General features: G+C 43.6%; 1 pseudogene; it reads right to left on the bottom strand.

The window, feature by feature from the left end:
• Positions 1–6,124: 6,124 nt before the first annotated feature.
• On the bottom strand, positions 6,125–14,108 carry LOC114625485 (annotated as a pseudogene).
• Between the last annotated feature and the right edge of the window lie 383 nt (positions 14,109–14,491).

Here is a 14,491-nt window from a genome sequence, read left to right as displayed (position 1 = left end):
TCTCTTCTCTTCTCTTCTCTTCTCTTCTCTTCTCTTCTCTTCTCTTCTCTTCTCTTCTCTTCTCTTCTCTTCTCTTCTCTTGTCTTCTCTTGTCTTCTCCTCTCCTCTCCTCTCCTTCCCTCTCCTCTCCTCTTTTCCCCTCCTTTTCCCTTTCCCCTTTCCCCTTCCCCTCCCTCTACCCTCCCTCTCCCCTTCCTCCTTCCACTCCCCTTCCTCCCTTTCTTCCTTCCACTCCCCTTCCTCCTCTTCCTCCTTCTACTCCTCCTCCTCTTCTTGTACTCCCCTTCCTCCTCTCCCTCCTTCTACTCCTCCTCCTCTTCTTCCTCCTCCTTCTCTCTGTCTCTCTCTGTCTCTGTCTCTCTCTGTCTCTGTCTCTCTCACACACACATAGAGAAGTATGTGTGTATATGTTTCAATCTAGATTCTACATATAAGAGAAAAATGTGACATTTTTCTCTCTGTATTTGGCTTATTTTGTTTTATTTAACCCCGTTTATGCTGTTCCTCTTACTTCAACTCCTTGCCAGCTCTTGTTGTCTTAGTGTTTTTGAAAATTTATTTATCTTTATGTACATGAGTGTTTTGTGCGTGTGCTGCCTGAGGAAATAAGAAGATTGTGTCAGATCCCCTGAAACTGGAGTCATGGATGGTTGTGAGGCACCAGGTGGATGCTGAGAATAACTCAGGCCCTCTGCAAGAACAAGTGCTCTTTATGGCTGAGCCATCTCTCCAGCCCCTAGCTAGCTAGTTAGTTCATTAGTTAGTTACTTAGGTAGTTAGTTAGTTCATTAATTGGTTTGTAGCCCCTCAATTATAGCCATTATGACTGGAGTCAGATGACATCTTATTTCTTGATAGTGAATTAATTGGCCATTTGTATCTCCATTGCCAACTGTCTATCTAATTGTTGGCTCACATGGTGATTGAGTCTTTTGAATTTAAAATTTGGAGTTCTTTACAGGATCTAGCAACTAATCCCCATTGGATATATACCTAGCAAAGACTTTATCCTGTTCTGTAGGCTGTCTCTTTACACTGATAATGTGTTCCTTTGCTGTGAAGAACCTTTTTAATTTTCTGTAATTAAGATTCTGGGTTTATTTTCTGTGCTATTATCTAGATTTTCTCCGAGAAATTCCAGAGTTTTAGGTATTGTATTAAGAGTGATTATTTGTAATTGATTTTCATTCAGCGTAAGAGACCTAGTTTTGTTCTTTCGCACATTGTTTCTAAGCAGCATGTGTTGAAGGGGCTTTGACCCTCAGTGTATATTTTTTTAATCTTTGTCATAATTTACACAGCTATAAGCTATGTTTGTTTCTGTGACCTCCATTCCATTCCACTGGTCTTTGTGTCTGCTCTAGCTCCTGTGCCATACTGTTTTTGTTACTGTGGCTCTGCAGTATAGCTTGAGACCTGATGTTACAATATCTCTGAGGTTGTTCTCACTGCTTAGAGTCATTTTGTCTGTTTGTTCTCTTCTGCACTTTTAAGTGAATTTTTAGAACTCATTTTCTAGTTTCGTTTTGACCGTCACTAGAATTTTAAAGGGAGTTGGGTTGTATCTGTGGATTGCATTCAGCAGCATAGCAATTGTTACAGCATTAATTTGGCCAGTCCACGAGAACATGGTGTCTCTCTGTTTTCTATGGTCTCTGATTCCATCAATGTCTCAAAGTTTTTTTTTTTGTTTGTTTGTTTTTGTTTTTTGTTGTTGTTGTACAGGCCTCTTATGTTCTTAGTTGAGCTCATTCCTAACCTTATTTAAGAGTTGTGGAACGACTACACATGTTTCTCTCCTGATTTTCTTTTCAGTGTACATAAAGCCTCAGATTTTCTCATGTTGATTCTGTATCTTGCTGCTTTGATGGAAGTATTCATTAGCTCTGAGAGTTTTCATTGAGGCCTTTTATGTATAGAATCATGTCATCTGCTAATACACATACTTAGATGGCTTCCTTTTCTATGTATATCTGTTTTGTTTATTTTTTATTGCTTTTTTGAAGACAGAGTACAATATAGAATAAGAGATAAGACAGTAGCCATCTTTTTCTTGTTCCTGATTTTACAAAAAAATGATGTAACTTTAATTTTTTCAGACCTTATTTTGAATCATGGTTCTTAAATGCTTTAACCTCCCCTGTAGCCCATCACCCACCAGAGGTAGTAGAAAAGAAAGGACACAGGGGAAGCAGACCTATTTAGAAAGATTCTTTGGAGCAACTCTCATCTGTGTTGTCTAGAAATCAGCAGGTCAGATCACAGGTTAGCAGGCAACTCGATCCACTCACAAACACTTCACAGATACACTGGCAGTCTAGATTGGTAGAGTCAGGTTAGCAGCAGCAATGATACAACCTTAGCAGACAGCGAGGCCTCAGCCTTGGCTACAGTCAGCAGCAGAAGGGACCAGGTGAAACACCAGGAAGTTCTCATCTGTGTCTCTCTCAGAGAAGCGAAGATCAGCAAAGACTAGAGACCAACAAGCATTTTACAGCTATCTGTACCAGCAAGCCATGCTCTCTCTGTGTCACTCTGTGGCATCCTATATATACCCCTCAAACATCACGCGTCATCCATGGGCCTTGCCTCAGCATGGGTTTTGCCTCAGTACATATCTTGCTTCAGCACTTGTCTTGCCTCAGCCCCTGTATCCAATCAGCCTGAGTCTGTGGAAGTAGCAAGAAACAGCAGTATAACACCAGAAGTTTTTTGGTGCAGTTTCACTCTATGGAGTCCCAACAAATGCAGCTCAACTACACAATGCAAGGCAGACCAATACATGTGTGTTGTTAGCAAAGAATCCCTCACCACATGTTCTGTCATGTACTTGCTTTAGCAGGACATCCTTTCCTCCTGTGTCTGCTTCAGCAAAACATTCCTACATGAGTCCACCTGAGCCTTTCATACCTGTGTCCACTGTAACAAAATGTTGCTTCACGTGTTTGCCCCAGCAAAACACCATCCAACCGACTTTCTGAAGAACCCTTAAGTTTCAGCTTCACAGTCCCTTCTCTCCTCCAAGTCCTACCCCTACATACCCCTCCCCTGATTACCTCTCCCCTTCTCAGAGAAGGGAAAGCTCCTCTGGGTACCAACCCATCCTGGCACATCAAGTCACAGCAGGACTGAGTGCATCCTTTTCCACCAAGGCTACAATCCACAGATCCAAAGAAGCTAGGTAACAAACTTTTTTTTAAAATACCCGTTATCTAAGACCTATCCATCTCCAGGAACTTGGGACACCAATCTTATAAAGCACACACCACGCATATGCAACAAGATCTAGTTACAGATCCTCCGGTGTTCTTTTTATCCTTGTGTTTCATATCACCTCTGGGATGCGTCTCTAAATCACTTTAACTCTGTGTATGTTTATATGTGTGCAGAAGTGTGTGTGTGTGTTCGCGCATGCCTGTACACACACATGTGGAGTCCAGAGGACAGCCTTGACTGTTATTCTCAGTTGCCATCTACTGTCTTTTTTCAAACAGGTTCTTTCACTGGTCTGGAGCTCCCTGTGTAGGCTGACTGGCCTGTGTGCCCCAGGGAGCTTCCTGTCACCCCCATGGTGTTTACAACACAAGTGTGTAACTTCCAGGCCCAGCTTTTCTGAGAGCTGGAGCTCTGTCAGCATGCACTCATAGTATTTTGCCCATGAGCTATCATCCCAGTCCCAGATCGTTTTAACTTTAAAATAGCTTTCAAATCTGACAGGAGAAATCTTTTGTTGAAAAGATCAATATTTCCCTTTTCACTTTTTTTTTTTTTAAGTAGAAAACATTTTATTTCAATTCTATCCGTGGGAGGCAGCATAAATAATCACAGAAGACCACAAAGGCCAATGGAGAGAAAGAAAGCTCCAGAAGTGTGGAGGGGGAGAGGAGAGCTGACAGACGGTCTAGCTGTGGTGGTGACTGAGGAGAACTTGCTTCAGCACGCTGGGAGCAGGGAGCATCGGTGCTTGGAGGGGAGAGGCCCCAGGGCTAGGGAATCTCACCTCAGCTCCCCAGGACAGCCTCTGTGGTTGGGAAGTTTTGCAGGGTGGCCATGGGAAGGGCAGGCAAGGAGTGTCCTATGTATAGCAGATCCCAGCCGATGACAGAGATCCCCACATTTCTCTCCAAATGGCGGTGACTGTCTTGACCCCAGTGCTTTTGAGCTCCATCCATGTGTTAGGTGGGGAATGGGAAGAGGGAAGAGAGGGAGGATAAAGCAAGCGTGAAGAAGACCAATTCGAGAATTTCCTAGGTAAATGGATGGAACTAGAAATTATCATCCTGAGTGAGGTAAGCCAATCACAAAAGAACACACATGGTATTCACTCACTGATTATTGGATATTAGCCCAGAACCTTGAAATACCCAAGATTCAACTCACAGGCCACATGAAGCTCATGAAGAAGGAAGACCAAGCGGGGGTGATTCGGTCCTTCTTGAGGAGCAACAAAATAATCAAGGGAGCAAATATGGAGACAAAGTGAGGGACAGAAACTGAAGGAGGGGCCGTCTGAAGACCATTCCACCTGAGTATCCATCCCATGTACAGTCACCAAAGGTAGATGCTGATGTGGATGTCAGGAAGTGTATGCTGGTAAGAGCCTGATATGGATGTCTCCTCAGAGGTCTTCAAGAGTCTGACATATTCAGAGGCAGATGCTCACAACTAGCCATTGAACTGTTAATGGGTTTCCCAATGGAGGAGTTAGGGTGAAGGCTGTTGGAGCTGAAGGGGTTTGTGGCCCCATGAGGAGAGCAACAATACCAACCAACCAGAGCTGCCAGAGTCTAAACCACCAGCCTGGGAGCACTTAGGGAGGAATTCATGGCTTCAGCTGTATATGTAATAGTGGAGGGCCCTGCTGGGCATAGGTGGGAGAAGAGATCCTTGGCCTCATGAAGGCTGGACGCCCCAGGGGGTGGGAATTTGAGGGTGGGGAAGTGGGAGTGGGGGGGGTAGGTAGGGGTACATCTGCAGAGAAGCAGGAGGAGGGGTGAGGGGATAGGGGGTTCTTGGTTGGGTGGGGGATGGGGTAAGGTGACAACATATGAAATGTAAATAAAACATCCAATAAAAAAAAAAATAAGTGCAACCTAAAAAAAAAATTGAAACGTGGCTAAGGCATTAGTAACATAAGAGCATACCTGGAAGCCATCTTGCTCTGCCTGTCATAGGGCCAAGCTCCACCCTGTCAGATGGAGCCCCTGGTGGGGAGTGAGAGCAAGGATCGCAGGCCAGGAGGGCCCAGGGGCACTGAGTGTGAGGGCTTCAACCTGGCAGGATGGCATGTTGGCACTACTGGTGTTGGGCAGACAGTGGAAGCGGCTTCCAGATCTCATTCTGGAGAAGCCCACAAATGGATTGGCATCTGGATACAGTGGGAAGGGCCCTGGCCGTGGGGTCTGGAGACCAAGGGTACTTGGTCTGCCGCTGACCCTCTGGGTGACTGTAAGTTGCTTCCTGATGGCAGCCCTCAGTTCTGTCATTTGACAAAGTGGGGACACTAATCCCTACCCTCTCTGCTTCACAAATTAAATAGAAAGGGAGTGTGAAAGAGCTTTGAAGAGAACCACAAGGTAGGCAAAGGGTCATTATGGCATTATGGCCGTGGAGAGCATTCTCTTCATTCTCTGACAAAGCGGTGGGAGAGAGTTAAGAAAAGGGCCAGCTGACTGATACTCACCATTGGGTGAGATGACTTGAGCTTGCTGGGCATCTCGGAGCAGCTCTGAGTAGAATCAGCTGGGCAGGAGGTCTGCGGGGTGCACTACCCTTAATCCAGCCCTCACTGTGCTTCAGAAGTGATGCTGGGGTCTGAGTGACTGGTTCCTGTGTAGATAGGTCTTGGCAGCCCCTCTGCAGGGGACAAATTCAAGTTCTAAGTCAGACTGTAATCTGACTCTTCAGGTTTGGGCTTTCCAGGAGAGGCTGGGGAACTGGTGTTAGCATGAAGTCAGGAGGTCAAAGGTCAGCTTCCAGTTTTTGAGGTGGTAGGTAGTGTCTACCAGCTGGTCCCCAGCTTCAGTCCAGGGCCTGTCTCTGAGCTCTACAGATAAGAGGCAGTTTAGGGACCAGTAGAAACAACGAGAGATCGGCTTGGAAAACAGCCCAAGCCGGGCTGAGACTAACAGTTCTTGGGGTTGTTGCACAGGCTTTTCAGTTCGAGCTGGAGCTGATGGAACCAGATGTCCTTCTGTGTCAGCTCCTCCTTCAGCCTCCGAATCTCCATCCTGCTGTGTGAAGAACACCCTGAGGAGCTCATTCTCTGTCCTGGGTGAGACATTATCTAACAAATTTATGCCATTGATGACAACACTCTTCTTTTCTCTGATGGGTGCCTTAAATACCATTTTTGAAGATTTCTTTTTATTTTTAATTTTTTATTGGATATTTTATTTACATTTCAAATGTTATCTCCTTACCCCACCCCCTACCCGGCCACCCCGGGACCCCCCATCCTAGCCCCCCTCCTCCTGCTTCTATGGGGGGGGGCCTCCCCCCCCCCCCATACACTTACTTCCCCACCCTCGAATTCCCCCACACTCGGTGTCAGCCTTCATGGGTCCAAGGATCTCCTCTCCCATCTATGCCCGACAGGGCCATCCTCCCCTACATATACAGCTGGAGCCATGGGTCCCTCCCTATGTGCTCCCAGGCTGGTGGTTTAGACCCTGGGAGCTCTGGTTGGTTGGTATTGTTGCTCTCCTCATGGGGCCACAAACCCTTTCAGCTACTTCAGCTCCTTCTCTCTAACTCCTCTATTGGGAACCCCATGATCAGTTCAATGGTTAGCTGTGAGCATCCGCCTCTGAATATGTCAGGGTCTGCCAGACCTCTAAGGAGACAGCTATATCAGGCTTCTGTCAGCATGCACTTCCTGACATCCACATCAGTGTCTACCTTTGTTGACTGCACATGGGATGGATACTCAGGTGGAACGGCACCTCCTTCAGTTTTTGTCCCACACTTTGTCTCCATATTTGCTCCCTTGAGTATTTTGTTACTCCTTCTAAGAAGGACCGAAGCACCCACACTTTGGTCTTCCTTCTTCTTGAGCTTCATGTGGTCTGAGTTGAATCTTGGGTATTTTGAGCTTCTGGGCTAATATCCAATTATCAGTGAGTGCATATCATGTGTGTTCTTTTGTGACTGGGTTATCTCACTCAGGATGATATTTTCTAGTTCCATCCATTTACCTAAGAATTTCTCGAATTCATTGTTTTTAATAGCTGAGTAATACTCCATTGTGTAAATGTACCACATTTTCTGTATCCATTCCTCTGTTGAAGGACTTCTGGGTTCTTTCCAGCTTCTGGCTATTATAAATAAGGCTGCTATGAACATAGTAGAGCATGTACCTTTGTTATATGTTGGAGCATCTTCTGGGTATATGCCCAGGAGTGGTGTAGCTGGGTCCTCAGGTAATGCTATGTTGAGTTTTCTGAAGAACTGCCAGACTGATTTCCAGAGTGGTTGCACCATCTTGCAATCCCATCAACAATGGAGGAGTGTTCCTCTTTCTCCACATCCTCACCAGCATCTACTATCACCTGAGTTTTTGATCTTAGCCATTCTGACTGGTGTGAGGTGGAATCTCAGGGTTGTTTTGATTTGCATTTCCCTGATGATTAAGGATGCTGAACATTTCTTTAGGCCATTTTCATTTCCTCAGTTGAGAAATCTTTGTTTAGCTCTGTACCCCATTTTTTAATAGGGATATTTGGTTGTCTGAAGTCTAATTTCTTGAGTTCTTTGTATATATTGGATATTAGCTCTCTATCGGATGTGGGATTGGTAAAGATCTTTTCTCAGTCTGTTGGTTGCAGTTTTGTTGTTGCCTATTGACAGTGTCCTTTGCCTTACAGAAACTTTGCAATTTTATGAGGTCTCATTTGTCAATTCTTGATCTTAGAGCATAAGCCATTGGTATTCTGTTCAGGAACTTTTCCCCTGTGCCCAAGTATTCCAGGTTCTTCCCCACCTTCTCTTCTATTAGTTTCAGTGTATCTGGTTTTATGTGAAGGTCCTTTATCCATTTGGACTTGAGCTTTGTACAAGGAGATAAGAATGGATCAATTTGCATTCTTCTACATGTTGTCCTCCAGTTGAACCAGCACCATTTGTTGAAAATGCTGTCCTTTTTCCACTGGACAGTTTTAGCTCCTTTGCCAAAGATCAAGTGACCATAGGTGTGTGGGTTCATTTCTGGGCCTTCAGTTCTATTCCATTGATTTTCCTGCCTGTCTCTGTACCAATACCATGCAGTTTTTATCACTATTGCTCTGTAGTACAGTTTGAGGTCAGGGATGGTGATTCTCCCAGAAGTTCTTTTATTGTTGATAATAGTTTTCGCTATCCTGGGTTTTTTGTTATTCCAAATGAATTTGAGAATTTCTCTTTCTAACTCTGTGAAGAATTGAGTTGGAATTTAATGGGGATTGCATTGTATCTATAGATTGCTTTCGGCAAGATGGCCATTTTTGCTATGTTAATCCTGTCAATCCATGAGCATGTGAGATCTTTCCGTCTTCTGAGATCTTCTTTTATTTCTTTCTTCAGAGACTTGAAGTTCTTGTCATACAGATCTTTCACTTGCTTGGTTAGATTCACATCAAGGTATTTTATATCATTTGTGACTATTGTGAGGGGTGTCATTTCCCCAATTTCTTTCTCAGCCTGTTTATCTTTTGAGTATAGGAAGGCTACTCATTTGTTTGAGTTAATTTTATATCCAGCCACTTTGCTGATGTTATCAGCTGTAGGAATTCTCTGATGGAAGTTTTGGGGTCACTTAAGTATACTACCATGGCATCTACAAATAGTGATATTTTGACTTCTTCCTTTCCTATTTGTATCCCTTTGACTTCTTTTTGTTGTCTAATTGCTCTGGCTAAGACTTCCAGTAGTATACTGAATAGGTAGGGAGAGAGTGGGGAGCCTTGCCTAGTCCCTGATTTTAGTGGGATTGCTTCAAGTTTCTCTCCATTTAGTTTGATGCTGGCTTCTGGTTTGCTGTATATTGCTTTTACTGATCTTTCTAAGACTTTTATCATGAAGTGATGTTGAATTTTGTCAAATGCTTTCTCAGCATCTAGTGAGATGATCATGTGTTTTTTTTTCCTTTGAGTTTGTTTATATAGTGGATTACATTGATGGATTTCTGAATATTGAACCATCCTTGCATTCCTGGGATAAAACCTACTTGATCATGATGGATGGTTGTTTTGATGTGGTCTTGGATTCGGTTTGTGAGAACTTTGTTGAGTATTTTTGCATCGATATTCCTAAGAGAGATTGGTCTGAAGTTCTCTTTCTTTGTTGGGTCTTTGTGAGGTTTAGGTATGAGCGTAATTGTGGCTTCATAGAATGAATTGGGTAGTGTTCCTTCTGTTTCTATTTTGTGGTATAGTTTGAAGAGAATTGGTATTAGGTCTTCCTTGAAGGTCTGATAGAATTCTGCACTAAAACCATCTGGCCCTGGGTTTTTATTAGTGGGGAGACTTTTAATGACTGCTGCTATTTCCCTAGGGGTTATGGGACTGTTTAGAAGGTTTATCTGCTCCTGATTTAACTTTGGTATCTGGTATCTGTCTAGAAAATTGTCCATTTTGTCCAGATTTTCCAGTTTTGTTGAGTATAAGCTTTTGTAGTGGGATCTAATAATTTTTTTAATTTCCTCAGTTTCTGTTGTTATGTCTCCCTTTTTAGTTTTAATTTTATTAATTTGGATAGTGTCTCTGTGCCCTCTTGTTAGTCTGGCTAAGGGTTTATCTATCTTGTTGATTTTCTCCAAGAATCAGCTCCTGGTTTTGTTGATACTTTGTATAGTTCTTTTTGTTTCTGCTTGGTTGATTTCAGCCCTGAGTTTGATTATTTCCTGCTGTCTACTCCTCTTGGGTGTATTTTCTTCTTTTTGTTCTAGAGCTTTCAGGTGTGCTATCAAACTACTAGTGTATGCTTTCTCCAGTTTCTTTTTGTAGACACTTAGTTCTATGAGTTTTACCCTTAGCACTGCTTTCATTGTCTCCCATAAGTTTTAGTATGACAAACCTTCATCTTCATTAAATTCTAAGAAGTGTTTAATTTCTTTCTTTATTTCTTCCTTGAGCAAGTCATCATTGAGTAGAGAGTTGTTCAGTTTCCATGTGCATGTGGGTTTTCCATTGTTTTTGTTATTATTGAAGACCAGCCTTAGTCCATAGTGATCTGATAGGATGCAAGGGATTATTTCAATATTTTTGTATCTGTTGAGGCCTGCTTTGTGACCAATTATATGGTCTATTTTGGAGAAGGTACCATGAGGTGCTGAGAAGAAAGTATATTCTTTTGTTTTAGGATGAAATGTTCTATAGATATCTGTTATTTGGTTCATAACTTCTGTTAGTTTCACTGTGTCTCTGTTTAGTTTCTGTTTCCATGATCTGTCCATTGATGAGAGTGGAGTATTGAAATCCTCCACTATTATTGTGTGTGGTGCCATGTATTCTTTGAGTTTTAGCAAAGTTTCTTTTATGAATGTGGGTGTCCTTGCATTTGGAGCATAGATATTCAGAATTGAGAGTTCATCTTGGTAGATTTTTCCTTTGACGAGTATGAAGTGTCTTTCCTTATTTTTTTATTTATTTTTTGATAACTTTTGGTTGAAAGTCCATTTTATTCAAAATTATAATGGTCACTCCAGCTTGTTTCTTGAGACCATTTGCTTGGAAAATTGTTTTCTAGCCCTTCACTTTGAGGTAGTGTCTGTCTTTGCCAGTGAGGTGTGTTTCCTGTATGCGGCAACATTCTGGGTCTGTTTATGTATCCAGTCTGTTAGTCTATGTCTTTTTGTTGGGGGAATTGAGTCCATTGATGTTAAGAGATATTAAGGAAAAGTGATTGTTTCTTCCTGTTATTTTAGTTATAAGAAGTGTAATTGTGTTTGTGTAACTATCTTCTTTTGGGTTTATTGGAAAATTACTTTCTTCCTTTTTCTACGTTGTAGTTTCTCTCCTTGTGTTGGAATTTTCCATTTATTATCCTTTATAGGGCTGGATTTGTGGGAAGATATTGTATAAATTTGGTTTTGTCATGGAATATCTTGGTTTCTTCGTCTATAGTGATTGAGAGTTTTGCTGGGTATAGTAGTCTGGGCTGGCATTTGTGTTCTCTTAGGGTCTGTATGATATCAGTCCCAGATCTTATGGCTTTTAGTCTCTGGTGAGAAGTCTGGTATAATTCTTATAGGTTTATATGTTTATATGTCTGCGTTTATATGTTACTTGACCTTTTTCCCTTATTACTTTTAGTATTTTTTCTTTGTTTTGTGCATTTGATTTCATGTTTTGATTATTATGTGATGGGAGGAATTTCTTTTCTGGTCTAGTCTATTTGGTGTTCTGTAGGCTTCTTGTATGTTCATTGGCATCCCTTTCTTTAGGTTAGGAAAGTTTTCCTCTATAATTTTGTTGAAGTTGGGAATCTTTACTCTCATCTATACTTATTATCCTTAGGTTTGGTCTTCTCATTGAGTCCTGGATTTCCTGGATGTTTTTGGGTTAGGAGCTTTTCGCATTTTGCATTTTCTTTGACAGTTGTGTCAATGTTTTCCATGGTATCTTCTGCACATGAGATTCTCTCTTCTATCTCTTGTATTCTGTTGGTAATGCTTGCATCTATGACTCCTGATTTCTTTCCTAGGTTTTCTATCTCCAGGGTAGACTCCCTTTTATATTTCTTTATTGTTTTTACTTCCATTTTTAGATCCTGAATGGTTTTGTTTCATTCCTTCACCTGTTTGGTTGTGTTTTCTTGCAATTCTTTAAGGGATTTTTGTGTTTCCTCTTTAAGGGCTTCTACCTGTTTACCTGTGTTCTCCTGTATTTCTTTAAGGGAGTTGTTTATGTCCTTCTTATAGTCCTCTATCATCCTCATGAGAAGTGATTTTAAATCTGAATCCTGCTTTTCTGGTGTGATGGGGTGTCCAGGACTTGCTATTGTAGGAGAACTGGGTTCTAATGATGCCAGGTAATTTTGGTTTCTGTTGCTTATATTCTTGTGCTTGCCTTTCACCATCTGGTTAATTCTAGAACTATCTGCACTCACTGTCTCTGACTGGAGACTGTCTTTCCAGTTATCTTGCTTGTGTCAGAACTCCTCAGAGTCCAGATGTCTCTGTGATCCTGTGATCCTGAGCTCCTGGGTGGAAGAGCTCCTGGGACTCAGGCTTCCTCTGGGATCCTGAAGTCCTGCTGCTCTGAGTGCAGTGGTTCCTCTGCTGAGCTCCTGGGACTCAGGCTTCCTCTGGGATCCTGAAATCCTGCTGCTCTGAGTGCAGTGGTTCCTCCGTTGCTCCAAGTGCAGTGGTTCTACCACTGCTCTAAGATGGTTCAGGATATGGTGTCTTCACAGGAGCAGACCAGCCAGGTGTCTGCCTTAGCCAAAAGGACCAAGCAAGGGGTGGAAGGGGAGGGGTATTCTGGAGGGGCGGGGTTTGGGTGGGTGATGGGTCCAGAGTGCCCCAAGCTCCCACTTGCAGTTCTGGGGTGTAGGGTTGTGGGGGAGGGTTCTTACCAGCTGCTCTAGGAAGGCTCAGGACAAGGTGTCTTCACAGGAGCAGACCAGCCAGGTGTCTGCCCCAGCCAGAAGGCTTATATATCCACTGGATCCCCAAGCCTCTCAGTAGGTCTTCAAAAGAATCCCAAATTGCTTTTACCTGGTTAAGGTATAGTTGGTAGGTGAAGTCCAGTCTAAAATTGACTCTAGGCACTAACTGTCAAATAAAAAGCAAATCCCAGTTTAGGTAAATCTAGATTCTTTGTTTTTGTTTTTGTTTTTGTTTTGTTTTGTTTTGTTTTTGAGACAGGGTTTCTTTCTCTGTGTGGTCTTGGCTGTCGTGGAACTCACTATCTGAAGATTTCTTATAGCCTTATTTCAGAGACATCAGCACGGGATCTCGGTTGATACCTCCTAGCCATTCCTCAGGTGTCAGTGCTGGCTCTGTGCCTGGTGTCATGGGGTAAATGTCATCCTGGTAGGAATCTGACCTCCTCTGGGGAACAATCATGGACATGGGTTCAATCAGGCCCTTGAGGGACATTAGCTTGTACAAAGAAGCAAACTACCTCACAGACAAACACATCCAACCCATGCTTGGGCATGACACCTAGGCCTTCCTGTGGGACTGGAGAATGGATCTCCATGAGGTAGCTCAGGTAGGGCTTCTCTGTGCTGATCTCACGGTACCGTAGGTTTCCATCCCCCTTTCCAGCCAGGTAGAGCATGTAGGTGTCAGCATCATAGAATGGGAACAGGAGGCCTGGGAGTCTATCAATTTCTTCCTCGATCATTGGCATGAACAGATCCTCCTGGATCCAGACGGCAATCTATCTTGTGTTCCACCTGGAGAGCCCTGTCGTGAGGAGCTGCTTCATGTTGCCCAGGAAGACTACCGGGCTCACTCTGGTTTTTGAAATTTGCCTCCTGCAGAACACGGCCGGAGCCAGGTTCAATCATGCGAACCTTCCTGTCCTTGCATGTGGTGGCGAGCAGGCTGCCATCTGCATTGAAGGACATGCAGAGAATCACGACTCTGTGACAGTCAATCATTTTCACTAGCTTACCTATGTCCAGGTTCCAGATGAAGACCTTGTAGTCATAGCCAGCGCTGAACAGAATGTTGTTGGTCGTGGGGTACCGCTCAACCAGCCCTGCACGGCGGCTGTGTCCACGGACCTCCAGGAGAACCTCGGTCATGTTCCGCTTTAGCCCACCATCAGGGATCTCCCAGATCGGCACTGAAGTGTCCTCGGAGCAAGAGGCGACGATGTCAGTGAAGGGGTTCCAGCTGATGTCCAGCACATTGCCTTGATGACCGCATACCTTTGGGTAGTTTGGCTCGATTCTTCCTGTGTGCTCCAGGAGGATGACAAGGAAGGCGCCACCTCCTGAGCTCTCAGTGACTATGGCCAGGAAGCGGGCATTGACTGCACAGGAGAGGTTGTTATGTACATTCTTGTCGATGGGTATCCCGTCAAAGCAGTGCTCCCTGTTGGCAGCTTTCCGGTACACACGTTCTGAAACTTGGAACTGCGGTACTAATGTTGTCAGGACATCTTTGTTACAGTCATACAGAGAGTGGGTGGTAGGGCTGGGGGCGGGAGGCCGCGGGGGAGGGGGGTTGGGCTGGGCTTGGGACCGCGCTCTAGAGACCGCTGGCTAATGTCAGCTGTGGCAGAGCATCTATCCACTGTTTACTCTCAATTATGCAGGTTTCCAGATAAATATTATGTTAGCTTTGTTTAGTTAAAAAAAAAAAAACCTAGCATCAGCAGCTTGAGAGATGGCTCCGTGTACTGCAGAGGACCTGGGCAGTTCACAGCGTCCTTTAACCCCAGCTCCAGGGCAGCCTCTGGTCTCTACAGAAACCCGTACTTAGTGCACATATCCACAGAGACACAACTAAAAGAAAAATACTTTTTCAAAATCTTGTACTAAACTTTGTGTGTGATAA

Source organism: Grammomys surdaster, unplaced genomic scaffold, assembly GCF_004785775.1.
Source record: "Grammomys surdaster isolate TR1022 unplaced genomic scaffold, NIH_TR_1.0 218, whole genome shotgun sequence".
NCBI classification, from domain to species: domain Eukaryota; kingdom Metazoa; phylum Chordata; class Mammalia; order Rodentia; family Muridae; genus Grammomys; species Grammomys surdaster.
The sequence above is the reverse complement of the archived record's forward strand: the minus strand, read 5'-3'. Positions and strand labels throughout refer to the sequence as shown.